The sequence below is a fragment of the Sus scrofa genome, chromosome 4 (genome assembly GCF_000003025.6).
Source record: "Sus scrofa isolate TJ Tabasco breed Duroc chromosome 4, Sscrofa11.1, whole genome shotgun sequence".
Taxonomy (NCBI): Eukaryota; Metazoa; Chordata; class Mammalia; order Artiodactyla; family Suidae; genus Sus; species Sus scrofa.
Genome location: NC_010446.5, coordinates 104,495,359 through 104,509,116, shown reverse-complemented (window position 1 = coordinate 104,509,116; position 13,758 = coordinate 104,495,359). Strand labels below are relative to the sequence as shown.

Below are 13,758 nucleotides of genomic sequence, written 5' to 3'. Positions count from 1 at the left end.
TGCTCTCCATCAACAGATGGATGGATAAAAGAGATTAGGGGAGGGCATGTGTGTGCTATTTTTTTGAGAGCGGTTATCAAATCGTTGATCAGGGTGAAGCCAAAATACCTCTGACCTGAACCCAGCCAAAACCCAGACTGGGACTTGAACCCACAGTTTTTTAAATTAGAATCACCCACCTGGTATCTGGTCTTACGGAGGCTCAGGTTCTTTGTGTTTCAGTGCAGAAGGAATTCAGCAAAAGCCAAAGTGATAGGCAAGAAACAGAGATATTAGGATAGAATGTTTGTGAGGGATACAAGCAGGCAGCAGAGGAGGCTCTGCCCCAAGTATTCGGTGGATGACATGTTTCTAAGCCAAGCAGAGTGAGAAGGGGGAAAAGAGAGTATTTGATCCTATGAGGTCAAACCAGGAGTGTCTGTCATGGCGTTTCTTCAGATCAGCATGAGGGTGGTGACATATGCAAAAATACATTGAACCATCTCAGGTTTCTGTATAACGAGGGTCTCCTACTTTGGAATGTCATCTTTGCCTTAAATTCCTCTCCTTGGTCCTAAGGGTCATTATCTTGCTGAACTTGAATGCAGGCCTCATTTTATCTTTCACTTAATGACCTGAGGCATATCTCGTGCTTTAATTTATGGTTTTACAGCTAAGCAAGCCTGCTTAGTTCTGAAGGCTTTCTTGAGTGATCATTAACTTACAATGGACTCCCAAAGTTCCCTAGCTTTCCCTCACATCTATGGTCCTCTACTGGGGCTTCTACAACTACCTGTGAAACTCTTACTCTATCCCTCTCAAGGAGATTGATGTAAAAATGGTATCTCTAGATTCCAGCAAAGCTGTTTTTTCTTTTTCCTTAATAATCTGTACGAGATTGATGAAATTGTGTAAACTAGCTGTAATGTACTCCTACTTATCTGATGCATGATGAGATTAGCTAAGGTGAATGTTAAGCCACAGTAACAAAGAGACCCCAGAGTGACAAGGGGATAAGTAAAAAACACAGAGCTGTTTGGGTGACCCTGGCTGTCAGGACGGCTCTGTCCCATGACACAGGACCCAGGTTCCTTTTATTCTGTACTACCGTCACCTTCAAGTCCAACAGAGTTGCTGCCACACCCATATTCCAGCCAGCAGGCAAGGGAAAAGGGGACATGGAGAGTTAGCCAATTCAGATTTTAGGAAGTAAATTGAACTTTGCATTTATCACTGGCTAAAGCCTAGTCATGTGGCCCTCACTGTGCAAGGGAAGCTGGGAAATGTAGTCTCTTGATGGGTGGTACCATGTGCTCAGTCAAACCTCAACAGGGAGCAGGAGGCTTTACCACAAGGGAAGGGGGGGGCCAGGATACATACTGGGGACATAGCAGTCTCTGCCACGGTGAACTGTGAGCAATTATTTCTCCTTTTTAGCCTCACATTCCCACCTATTACAGGAGGGTAGTAATATTTACCATCCCTATCTCACAGAGCTATTTGGAGAATAAAGTAAAATTGGACACATGCGGGCTTTGGATTACTTTTTAAAGATTTTTTTTTTTTAAGTGCTGTGCTGGAATGCAAAATTCTGTAGCCACTTAAAAAAAGCCTGTCAGTTTCATATAAAGTTAGGCAAACACCAAAGGACCCAGCAATCCTGCTCCTAAGTATATGCCCAAGAGAAATAAAAACTTTCACATAAAAACCTGCATACACATGTTAATAGTGGCTTATTCATGGAAACAATCCAAATGATTAAAGAAACTATGGGACATCCATAGAAGGCAATATCTGTTCAGAAATGAAAAGGACTGAATTACTGAATATATGAAATCACTTTGATGAATATCAATGTATTATGCTGGGTGAAAGAAGCCAGACTCAAAAGGCTTCATGCTGCCTTATTCAATTTCTATGAAATTCTGGAAAAAGTAAAACTATAGGGATAGAAAAATCAGTGATTGCCAGGGGCTTGGAGTAGGAAGAGCAGCTGACTGCAAGGGAGCATGAGGAAATGATGGGAGTGGTGGAACTATTCTATAGCTTCACTTAAAAGGGCATATTTTATGCATTAATTTATACTTTAATAATCTTGACCAAAAAAGAATCAGTGCTATGCTGATGCAGGCTATTTTATTAATCACCATCTAACTAAGAGCTCAAATAATGGATTAAATGTCCCTATGAATGAGATGATACAGTTTATAACTTTGTTTCCTATACATTTCCTTCCAGATGAAGCTCAGGGTCACTCAATCATTTGATAATATCAAGCATCTACAAAGTGATACAGCTGCCATTTTTGTTTTCTGATTTCTGCTCTTTTTTGCGGGGGGGGGGGGTGCTGTGCCCACAGCACATGGAGGTTCCCAGGCTAGGGGTCTAATCAGAGCTACAGCTGTCACCCACAGCCATAGCATCACAGGATCCGAGCTGCATCTGTGATCTACACCACAGCTCATGGCAATGCCAGATCCTTAACCCACTGATTGAGGCCAGGGATCGAACCTGTGTCCTCATGGATACTAGTCAGATTCATTTCCCCTGAGCCACGATGGGAACGCCTCTTTTCACTTTCAATGCATCATGCTGTTTAGGAGTTTTGAACAATGTCGGGTAAAGACCCTCTCCCAAAAAATCTACTGGTTTGAAGCAGGCACAACTCAAGACTAGTGAATTTTTTTAAAATTCCAGATCTGCCTTTTCCAAGTGCCCCAGGCAAGATCCTCTGAAGCCTCTCTGTCTCAATCACAGCCACTCTCTCCTCCCTGGGGATGACACTGTGACTCAGGCAGCCGAGTGGGGACTCTCTGGCTGTGGGAAAACAACACAGAAACTTCCAGAACTCTGCCAGCTTGCAAATCAGCAATGGCGTCCTTCCCGGGGTCACGGCAGTGGGGCTCCCAGGCATGAGAGCCCCAGGGTCACAATAAACAACAGAAAAAGTTGGATGCCAAGATCCATCTAATCAGGGAGGGTGGTGATGGGAAATGAGTGCAGGCGCTGGGCAGTTAGATGCATCTTTGTTTCATTCTGTGCCTTGAACCCAGCCAGTTCAGGTCTGTCCCTTTTCGTCACGTAAGTCATTAATGTTTGTGCTGCCTGTGGGAATGAATGAGGTGTTTTCACATGTGCTGGGTGGTTTGCTTCTCCCTACAGAGAAAACGATGTTCTTAGCATCCTCTGCAGGTGAGAAAAGAAAGACCCCAAGAGACAAGCTAAATCTACATTGCTATGTCTAGCTTAGCTATGATCCAGCTAAAAATTGGTGAAGCAGGACTGGATTCCATCTTCTGCATCCAAAGTCCACATTCCTTTTTCCCCTTTAATCCACATTCTTTCCTGACATCATTCTGCTTTTTTTTTTTTTTTTTTTTTTTTTTTTTGTCTTTTTGCCTTTTCTAGGGCTGTTCCTGCAGCATATGGAGGTTCCCAGGCTAGGGGTCCAATCGGAGCTGAAGCTGCGGGCCACAGCCACAGCAATGCCAGATTCGAGCCATGTCAGCAACCTACACCACAGCTCATGGCAACTCCAGCTCCTTAACCCACTGAGCAAGGCCAGGGATCAAACCTGCAACCTCATGGTTCCTAGTCAGATTGGTTAACCACTGAGCCATGACAGGAACTCCCATTCTGCTTCTTTATTCTTATACCCGGACAGCACCTGCCCTTGCCAAGCACACAGGCTGGGGAAGCATAAATGAGCACGCGGGCTGTGCAGTTTACTTAAATGGCCCCGATATGCTCCCAAATACCTCCTCACGGGCCGTTGCTTTTAATAGTGCACCTGTCGGTCATGCATCTTTTAAACCAATTTCTATGTATTCATTTAAATCCATTTTACCTTTTGGAGAAAGTAAGCTCTTGGCATATGACCCTGCCCTCTACAAAATGCTATTTCTTTTTTTATTTCTCTCGAACCGACCTCTTCCAAGTCCAAGTTGCAATAATTGTTTCCTATTCCTACTCTTTCGGGTTCTGTGAAGCAATGATTCTAGGCATACCTTTCCGAGTGTCATTCACACGCTCGGCTCCATTCCTGTATGCAGTTTATTGTGGAGCCACCTTGGTCCTTGTCTAAAGGACAGTTGCCAGGAAGACCTGATTTCGACATGGTCCCCGTGCTTTCGGAACTGGGCACCTGTACTCTAGGAAAGGGAGGATGGTCAGCAGGTTTGCAGAGCACAATAGAAGAACGTTTCCCTGTTAATTAAGGATTTTGCTTTCTCAAAGGGGAAAGGGTATAAAATGCAACAACTGTTTTATTCTTCAGAACCTGCCTCCCGTCGCCTCACATTTCTTCTGTGTTCACAATTTTCTAATTCACCCCAAATAACCCATTTTCCGTTTACCCTCCTGCAGACTGGGGCAGGCCCCCTCCCAGAGCCCATCAGCGCTGGGGCTTCTGTGCTGCCTAATTACCTGCCCTGTGGCAGCGGGAGGAGGCCGGCCCCAGCTGGAGCCCAGCTGTACCGAGATGGAATATGAAGACATTTCCCTTTCTTCTGAGTCCTTGTTAATTCTTCCCGGTGGTGATTAGCCAGTTATTTTTAGCTCCATCCAAGCACCCTGGTTAGTATTCAGGGCTGGTTTAGACAGCACCGAGGCACACGCAACATGTTCATGCTCTGATTCCAGCTGTCCCACTGCAGTGAAGGAAAGGAACTTGTAGTCCCCCCTCTCCCACCCCCCGGGCTTCCCAGGTGCAGGACCCCTCTCCTGCTGCTCGCCAAAGGCCAGGGACAAAGTCTTATAGGAAGGGCTCGACAACAAGCCACTGGGGAGCCATACCAGGAGATGGAAATAACACTCCACCTGGAATGAGGGAACCGAGGTTCCAGTCTGGACTTCGTCACCAGCTAGCCATGTCACCCCCCGGGGAAGGTTACCTGCCTTTTCAGAGCCATTAGGAAAACAGTGTGGCTGGACCAGTCAGCCTCTGTGTCTTTCCCAGGACTAAGGTCCTATTGCATCACTAGGTCTAAATAGGAGCTGAACGAGAAGGCACCTGAGCCTGTGTGAAAATGTCTTGAGAGAGAGATGCAGGTACCTTTTTCTTTCTTCCTTTGGGCCCCTAGCTTCCCTTTTCTTGTTTTTTTTTTTTTTTTTTTTTTTTTTTTTTTTTTGTCTTTTTGTCTTTTTGCCATTTTCTTGGGCCGCTCTCGCGGCATATGGAGGCTCCCAGGCTAGGGGTCGAATCGGAGCTGTTGCCACCAGCCTACGCCAGAGCCACAGCAATGCTGGATCCGAGCCGCATCTGCAACCTGCACCACAGCTCACGGCAACGCTGGATTGTTAACCCACTGAGCAAGGCCAGGGATCGAACCTGCAACCTCATGGTTCCTAGTCGGGTTCGTTAACCACTGCGCCACGATGGGAACTCTCAGCTTCCCTTTTCCAAAGCGCATCCTTCAAGGAAGTGACGGTTCTCACTCCACGACCCCGCCTCAACCTCCTTCTGCTCCATGTTAATCCCTGGGGTCTGCTGCCTCCCATGGCAGCCCCAGGCTGCTGAGCACTCTTGGGAGCCACCTTTGATGCCACAAAAAGCCTGTCTGGGGAGATTTGGGCGCCTCGGTGCCATTCTGTTGACGTGATAGAAGCAGCCACCAGACATGAGAAAGGGATCCATCTCCATCCCATTGAACCAGCGTGGAATGATGACTTCTCAGTGATGAGTCCTGCTGTACTTTCTGGAGCAAGCGTAGACGTGGAGCCAGTTCAAAGGGATGTGTGCTCCTCCACTGTGCAGCAGCTCACCTTGCTTTGGATTGATGGCGGGGCAAGCCCTCTGCCTGGGATGCGGTTTCATTCCTCCCTCGTTTGTAACATGGGGGTAATAGCTGCCTGGGTAATCGTCCTAAGGATTAACTATTATGAATTCATACATATCATTTGGCCCAGTGCCTTGCACACGGGTGACCCTCTGCTTTCTTATTAGCCCTACCTAGTTTGGAATTTGGTGATAATTGCAAACTTTTCCTGAGAGTTCACTCTGGCCCAAGTAGTGTGCGGTGTGTGAGTGTATCCAGGGCTTTGCAATGAGGACCACTATTCCACTTCCTGCAGATTAAAAATGAAAACTACAGGAGGCACAGCCACTTATACAAGCTCACAGTGTGTGGGTGAAGCTGGACTTGAACTCCAGCTTTCTGAGGCCAGGGTCGAGGTTTCAATCATGCACATATATACATACAGCCTCTGAATATGAAGATGTGATTTTTTTCTCTTTTCTTTTTTCTTTTTATGGCTGCACCTGTGGCATATGGAAATTCCCAAGCTAGGGGTTAAGCTGGAGCTGCAGCTGCAGGCCTATGTCACAGCCACAGCAACGCCAGATCCAAGCCATGTCTGTGAACTATGCCCCCGCTTGTGGCCACACTGGATCCTTAACCCACTAAGCGAGGCCAGGAATCAAACCTGTGTCCTCAGGGACACTATGTTGGGTTTTAACAGGCTGAGCCACAGTGGTAGCTCCATGATGGGATATTTTTAAAGTGCACATCTCAAAGGTTGCAGTCACATTAATAATTCCCATTAGCCCAAGGTAAACCTTAATAGCTATTTTACTGATAAATTGAAACTACAGCCAGTTGCTTCCTCACGCCTTTAACCAACCCCATGTTCTGCCCTCGTCATTTCTCTCTTACAGAAGCTCACAAGCTCCTTCAGAGTTCTGCATTTCCCTCACCTCATTTTTTAGCTTGTGAGTTGTGCTATCTGTGTAGTTTTTGTCCGAACCAAGTCAGCTGTGGACCTTACCAAGAAAAGTTCCTCTGGCTCCAAGACCTGTAGTGGGTGTCCGAAGCCCAGCCTCCCCCTCCCTGTCCCCTTCCTGCTCCAAGATGCTACCTCGAGCTGGGCCAGAAGCACTGCTTAGTCCTTCTCGCTGGACTCTGACGGGGCTGACCTCTGGCCCCTCTGGGACCAGGTCACAGTATGACGGTCACCTCTGAAATAAGAATGTAACAAGCATGGGGCAGTCAAGCATCGCTAACCCGTGGCTGGGAGGCAAACATGGAGTCCATGTGTGCTCACTTTGCCAGGCTCCCACTGCTTCTACTAAGGCTGTGCCTGGATGGATCTATAATTCCTCAGGGTGCAGTTAAGTTACCCGTGTCTGGGACAAAGACTTTCAGGTAGAACAGGCTGGCTGACTCTGTAAGCCGGGGTCAGGCGGGACCAGTTCTCTCCAGATGGGATCCGGGGCAGCCTACCCTGTCTTACCTCCCACTTTGTCCCTCTGTACAGAACACCGTGTATCCGAGTGACCCCACCCAGCTGCTGCCCAGGGAGAGGTCCGTAAATGCTGCTGTTTGCACAAAAGTCAGGCAGAGCCAAGCCCAATGCATCAAATTTCAACAGTTCTGTCTGTGAGCAGGTCCTACTCCAAGGGACCCCATCTGCTGACGCCTGCCCCTCCCTCAGTCTGAGTTGAAGGAAACTCTTATAAACCCTCTAATGCTTGGAACTGTACATTTTATTGCAATCATAAACAGCACCCAATGCTACAGCAGGTGCACCAGGGAGCCTGGTTAAATAATAAATGCAATCTGCTTTGTTTCCTATTCATCCAAACCAGCAGGCCCCTCAACAGCTGGGGGAGGGACCACTGAGCCGAACCCTGGGATGGTATTGCTTCAGGCGAATCAGAGAGGGAGGGTTGTCACCTTGGACTCAGGGAGTACAGCGTGGATATTGATACATGACAATTATTATGCGCCGACCGGTGTAGGGCCCAGTGCAATTGTGTGGGGGTTTTTTGTTTGTTTGTTTTGTTTTGTTTTCCAGCTATGTGCTCTTGGGTAGGCTGCTTAACCATTCTGATCTATTTTCTCACCTGTGAAATGAAATTACTAATATTTAGAGTAGTCCTGAAGGGTAAATGAATTTAAGGGCCTGGGCGTGGAGCCTGGGCTACCTCGGTCAAGACTCTGCCCACTGCCTTGAAGGAGTGCTTGGAAATCTGCTTCTGAAGCCTGTCCTTGGTTAGAGAAGCCCTTGGAGTTCAGGGTTACAGGAGTTATGGAGCACCTCACACTCATGGGCAGGGCTATCATTGAAAAAAGCCAAAAGCAACAAGTGTTGACAAGGATGTGGAGAACCGTGGTACATTGTTGCTGAAATGAAAAGTGGTGCGGCCACTGTGGAAACCAGTATGGCCATTCCTCAAAACATTTACAGTAGAGCTTCCACAGGATCCAGCAATCCCACTTCTGGGTATATCCCCAAAAGAATTGAAATCAGGGTCTTGAAGAGATATTTGTACACTCATATTCGTGTCAGTTTTTGTCGCAATAGCCAAAAGGTGGAAGCAACCCATGTCCACTGACAAATGAATGGATAAAGAAAATATGGCATATACATCTAATGCAATATTATTCAACCCTTAAAAGGAAATTTCTGACACATTCTACAACTTGGATGAAAGTTGAGGACATTATGTTAAGTGAATGCACTAGTCATAAAAAGACAAATATTGTGTGATTTCCCCTTATATGAGGTACCTAGACTAGTCAAATCCATAGGAATAGAAAATAGAAGGCTGGTTGCCTGGGGCTGGAGGAGGGGAGAATGGAGAGTTGTTTAAATGATACAGTGTTGTAGTTTTGCAAGATGGAACGTTCTGGAGACTGGGTGCACAACGACGTACTCAACGCAACTGAAATGTACACTTTAAAGTGGTTAAGATGGTAATTTTAATGTTATGTTTATTTTATGAGAAAGAGAAAGTTCTAGAGCAAAATGGTAGTGATGGTAATGACTGGTACCTGGGCTCTTCCAACCAGATCAGGCGGTAGTGTGCAGCCCTCATCATGCCACGCTAGGGTTTGTGGCCAGCAGTCAGTTTTGTTGGCCAAGTTTTGGCCTCATCTTCCAGAGTCTTCAAATGAAACAGGTTCATGTGTGTGTGAAAATGTGGACCTTTCATTTGTGTTGTTTTCTCTACAGACATGGATAATAAAAGTCATTGCAATAGTCAATGCTATTGACTAAGCTGGGCTTTGCATGTGGCATCATCTTCGATTTTTCCCACGATGCAATTAACTTGGTATTATTATCCTTAACATGCCAGTGAGGGAATCAAGATTCAAGGGCTTGAGGAAGAATGGCACAAATTCTGTCATTAGCTAGCCAGTGCTTGGCAGATAGGTGCTGTGGTCATGCGGGTGTGTGCCAGGGGGCTGGGGGTGCATGGAGTTTCCTCTATGATCCTTGGGTGCTCCCAGAACCACGGAGGAGACAGACACAGTGAGAGGCTCAAGGTGGATCCTTGAGTTTACGGGAAAGTACATCAGAGAGACTGGGCGTTCATGAAAAGGAGAGGGCACTGAACTGGCAGAAAAGGAGGATGTTAAGGAGGCCTAAGTTCTAGGAGACTGTAGGTAACTAGTATGTAGAGATGGAAAATAGAATTCATAAGCAGGAGAAAGGGAAATGCAATTACCAACAAGATTTCCTGGTGTGGATGAGAGGTCACTGGACTGAGGAAACCCTATGTAGGGACGGCCATTGCAAGTCTACTTCAATCCACATAATGTTAGCTCATATTCTTTGAGCCCTGATTGGGTACCAGGCACTGTTCTAAATTCTTTACATACAATCGTTCATCTAATCCTCACAACAAACTAATGCTATAAGGCCTATTCATTATACCCAATTTCATAGTGAAAAATCTATGGTTCAGAAAAGTGAAGTGACTTAGTCCACCATCATGGGGCTGGCAGAGGGGAAAAGCAGAATCAGGATTCAAATCCAGGTAGTCTGACTCCGGAATCCAAATACCTAACCCTTGTCATAGGTGGTTTGGTGATGTGGAGTCCTTATCTGACCAAAATTATTTGTCTTTAGTCATTGGCATGGGTAGCTGTCTTATTTGGTCAGAAATTAGTATTTCATGATTAGTTGCTGATGGTCCTGTTATGTGCATTTACATATATCACAGATGCTCCCCAAAAGCTTGGAGATGAGCCTGAGAAGTTGCAAAGGGGGAGGGGGGAGCGCTGAAAATGGATAAGGATGCTAAATGTTGTTTCCAATAAAAGAACCTGATGTCCCCCTGTGGATTGTGTATTCAGCCGCCAGCCAGCAGAGTCCATGAGAGGGGCTTGCAGACATCAGAAGGGACTTAAATTAGCCAGGAGGTGGTGTTTTTAAGTCACAGAAACCCAACTCAAAGCAGCTGAAGCAAAGAGGAAACCCTGCTGGTTCACCGAACAAGCTTCAGAAAAGGCCGGGAGTGGAGTCATGTTAGAAATGACTGTCCTTGGAGTTCCCGTCGTGGCACAGTGGTTAACGAATCCGACTAGGAACCATGAGGTTGCGGGTTCGGTCCCTGCCCTTGCTCAGTGGGTTAACGATCCGGCATTGCCGAGAGCTGTGGTGTAGGTTGCAGACGCGGCTCGGATCCTGCGTTGCTGTGGCTCTGGCGTGGGCCAGTGGCTACACCTCCGATTCAACCCCTAGCCTGGGAACCTCCATATGCCACGGGAGCGGCCCAAGAAATAGCAACAACAACAACAAAAGACAAAAGACAAAAAAAAAAAAAAAAAAAAAAAAAGAAATTACTGTCCTTGGAGACCTCCTTAGGCATCAGTCTCCAACTAAGGCACTCACCCTTTCTTAAAATTTGCCCAAGTGTTTGCAGGAGAACCACTTGCAGGAGAAGCATGCTAAAAATATCCAGAAGGGATTCTAGACCTACTAAATCAGACTCCCTGGGGACGTGATGGAGGGATCTACAAGCTAAACGAACTTCCTGGGTGACTCTCCCAATTCAAAATTTGAAAACCACTGCCTAGGTTTCAACAGCAGCAACAAAGCTTGCCTTGTGATCTCTTTCTTTGCCACTTTGCTGTCTTATGGGACCCTCTTCCTCTCCCAGTCACACAATAGTGATCCTTTGATGAAAACCATTTCCCCAAAGGACCATAGGCTTCAAGATAGCAGGAAGTACCTGTGTTTGGTACCATGCCCTCTGATGTATGTTCATTGACTAAGCTCAGTGTGGGGTGCATAGCGAGTGCTCAATAAATACTTATCAAATGAATGAATATAATGTCTATTGTCCAGAGAGTACGCTCCTGTGCTTTTCTCATTGAATCCATGCAACAAACCCCCATGAGGTAGATAGGATAGACATTATTATTCCATTTTTCATGGAGGAGACTGAAATCTAGAGAGAAATTGATCAGCTCCATCACATACATAGTAAGTGGCCTCTCAGCTCCCATCCTCTGGGCTTCTGATGGGCTCATTCAAAGAGGCTGGTCCACGGGTCTTGTGGGGATGCTGGGCCATCATGAGGAGATCCCCAGAAAGACAGAGGTGACACACGAGAGCCCATTCCCCAGCTCATCCACAGGCTGCTTTCCTAGGCCCCCCCCTTTTTTTTCTTTCCCACTCTTTTAGGCTATTATGGACATGCAAATTACACCTTTATACATTTTAAGTCCATAAACACAGTTTTATAAATATTGCTTTCACTGTAAACTAACTATAATGGGAAAAAATAAAAATCATAAAAAATATTGCTTTATGTCATTGCTTTTCAAATGAGATAGACTAAATTAGTTACAAACAAAAATATATTTGTAGTCTCATATATATTTAACCTATGTAGTTACCTAAGCTGGTGTATTTATGTGGATAAAAATTACTATCTTCTGTCCTTTTATTTCCACCTGAAAATATTAGTATTTCGTGTAGGGAAGGGCCACTAGTAACTCATTGTCTCAGTTTTTTGTTTTTTGGTTTTTTGTCTTGAAATGTCTTAAATTTGCCTTCATTTTTGAGTGATTGTTTTCTAGGTTTATGGTCTTTTTCGTTCAGCCCTTTGAGTATACCATCTCACATCCTGGCTTTCTTAATTTCTGATAAGTCAGTTGTTACTCTTATTGAAGTTTCCTTACACATGATGTGTTTGTTTATTTGTTTACTCTATTTTGGCTTTCAAGATTCTCTTTTTGTCTTTTGACAGTATGATTTCAATGTGTCTAGGTGTGGATTTCTTTTGATTTATAGTACTGGCTCCCCCCTCCCCTTTGTATTTTATGTATCTCTTTTAGTACGACTCAAATTCCTTAACTGTTTTAGACTAAATCAACAACTCCTCTATCTCCAGGGGTCAAGAAAGGAAATCAGAAGAAGGGTAGGAAAAGAAAGAGTCCAGTTACTCAGAGATCTGCAGACAATGGGACAAAGAACCTCATGGTGTACCCAAATATCCCCAGACCTGGTCTGTCTCTGTACCCCGAGATCAGAACACATGCATCTGGCAATGGAGCCACAGCGGGGGTTACCATTTGGATGATGGCAAATAGCAAAGATCATCTGCAAAGATGTGGTGGAACCTCTGGGTGTTTTGTTCCAAGTATCAGTCAGCATTTACTAAGCATTTCTATTCCCGGAACAGTCTGCTGGGCACAAGGCAGGGAAGACAAAAAGAATGTCAGACTCGGACCCCAGACTGGAAGAGCATATCGCATCCTTTCTGTTGGAAAGATTGCGATGTTATGACACAAATAAGAGAGAAGAGAAGAAAGAATGTGACATGCTGCTATTAAAGCTATGAGAGGTCAGGAGCAGTTGTTTGGGCCAGAGGACAGAGAAAAAGTGTCATGGAAAATGTGACTGGGTCTGGAGCGACAGTTACAGTTTTAAAAGCCTGTGAAGGGGGGAACATTCCTGAGATTGGCAAGAAGGACCTTGGCGTGAGAGTGGAAGAGGGACAAGGTTCTGGGAAGAGGGTGGCAGCTGGAGGTCACGGAGGTGCTGCAGGTGGTGGCTGTGGTCCTGTGCTCCAGCCTCTGCCCCTCCCCGCCTTGTTTCCTCCTATCGTGCTGGTTATAAAACACATACTTTAAAAATAATAAACACCTCCATAATCTCCTTCCTCAGGTTAAGATAAGAGTTAAGGTATGCAAAGAGCTTTTTTTTTTTTTTTTTTTTAAAGTGCCTGGTTAGTTATTAGCTGCTATTGTCATTCAACATTCCTTGAGCTTCTGCTTTGTGGCTGCTGGCTGGCGGGCAGTTGAGGTGAAAGATAAGATCCTTTCTCTCAAAGATCTCTCAGGAAGGACAGGGAGAGAGCCAGGTAACCCCCAAACACCACTGCAAGTGCCCTGGTAGAGACAGAGAAAATCACTGGGCACTGTGCGACTCAAGGACAAGTCACCTCTAAGCCTGCCTAGAGGCACCCCCAGGAAGACTTCTCAGAGGAGGTGGTGGGGGCAGAATCCAAATGGAGAAGTCTCTCAAATGAAGAAGGGAAAAAAGAGAAGGGTGATAGAGGGAGAGGAACCCAAAATATTTGCATGTTAGTGGGTAGGAGTGGACGGTGTAGGGCCTGAGGGGAATTGAGATTGGAGAGCTAAGACCCTCAGGGGAGGGTCTGGAGGGGCTGTGGGTGCTAAGCTAAGGAGACAGGACTTGGTAAGCCACAGGGAGTAATTAAAGAGGAGGGACAGGTCATATAGAGGCTGCATCTGAGCATGCAGTCCCCTCACCTCCCTGTGCCTTGTTTCAGCATTTGTAAGAAAGGCAGGAAGGCTGCAAGAACCAAGCAGTATCACACCTGTCTAGGGGTCCCCTTGCCCACCCTTCTCCCCTATCTTCCACCTTGCCTGCCAGATGTATGAAGTCGCTGTCTAGCCGTAGCTCTGCAGAGGAACAGGGTAACAGACCTGAAACTAACTTACTGGACAGGTATTTATTGAGCATCCAGTATATGCAGACACTGGTGAACAAGGGAAGATGCTGAGACCAGATTCCTGA

General features: G+C 45.9%; 1 long non-coding RNA gene across 1 annotated transcript in view; it reads left to right on the top strand.

Annotated features, from left to right (window-relative positions):
* LOC110260340 overlaps positions 1-12,887 on the top strand; it is a 38,862-nt gene extending 25,975 nt beyond the window's left edge. The window contains exon 3 of the long non-coding RNA XR_002343474.1: positions 12,107-12,887. This is a non-coding gene — a long non-coding RNA (uncharacterized LOC110260340). The remainder of the gene's footprint in view (positions 1-12,106) is intronic.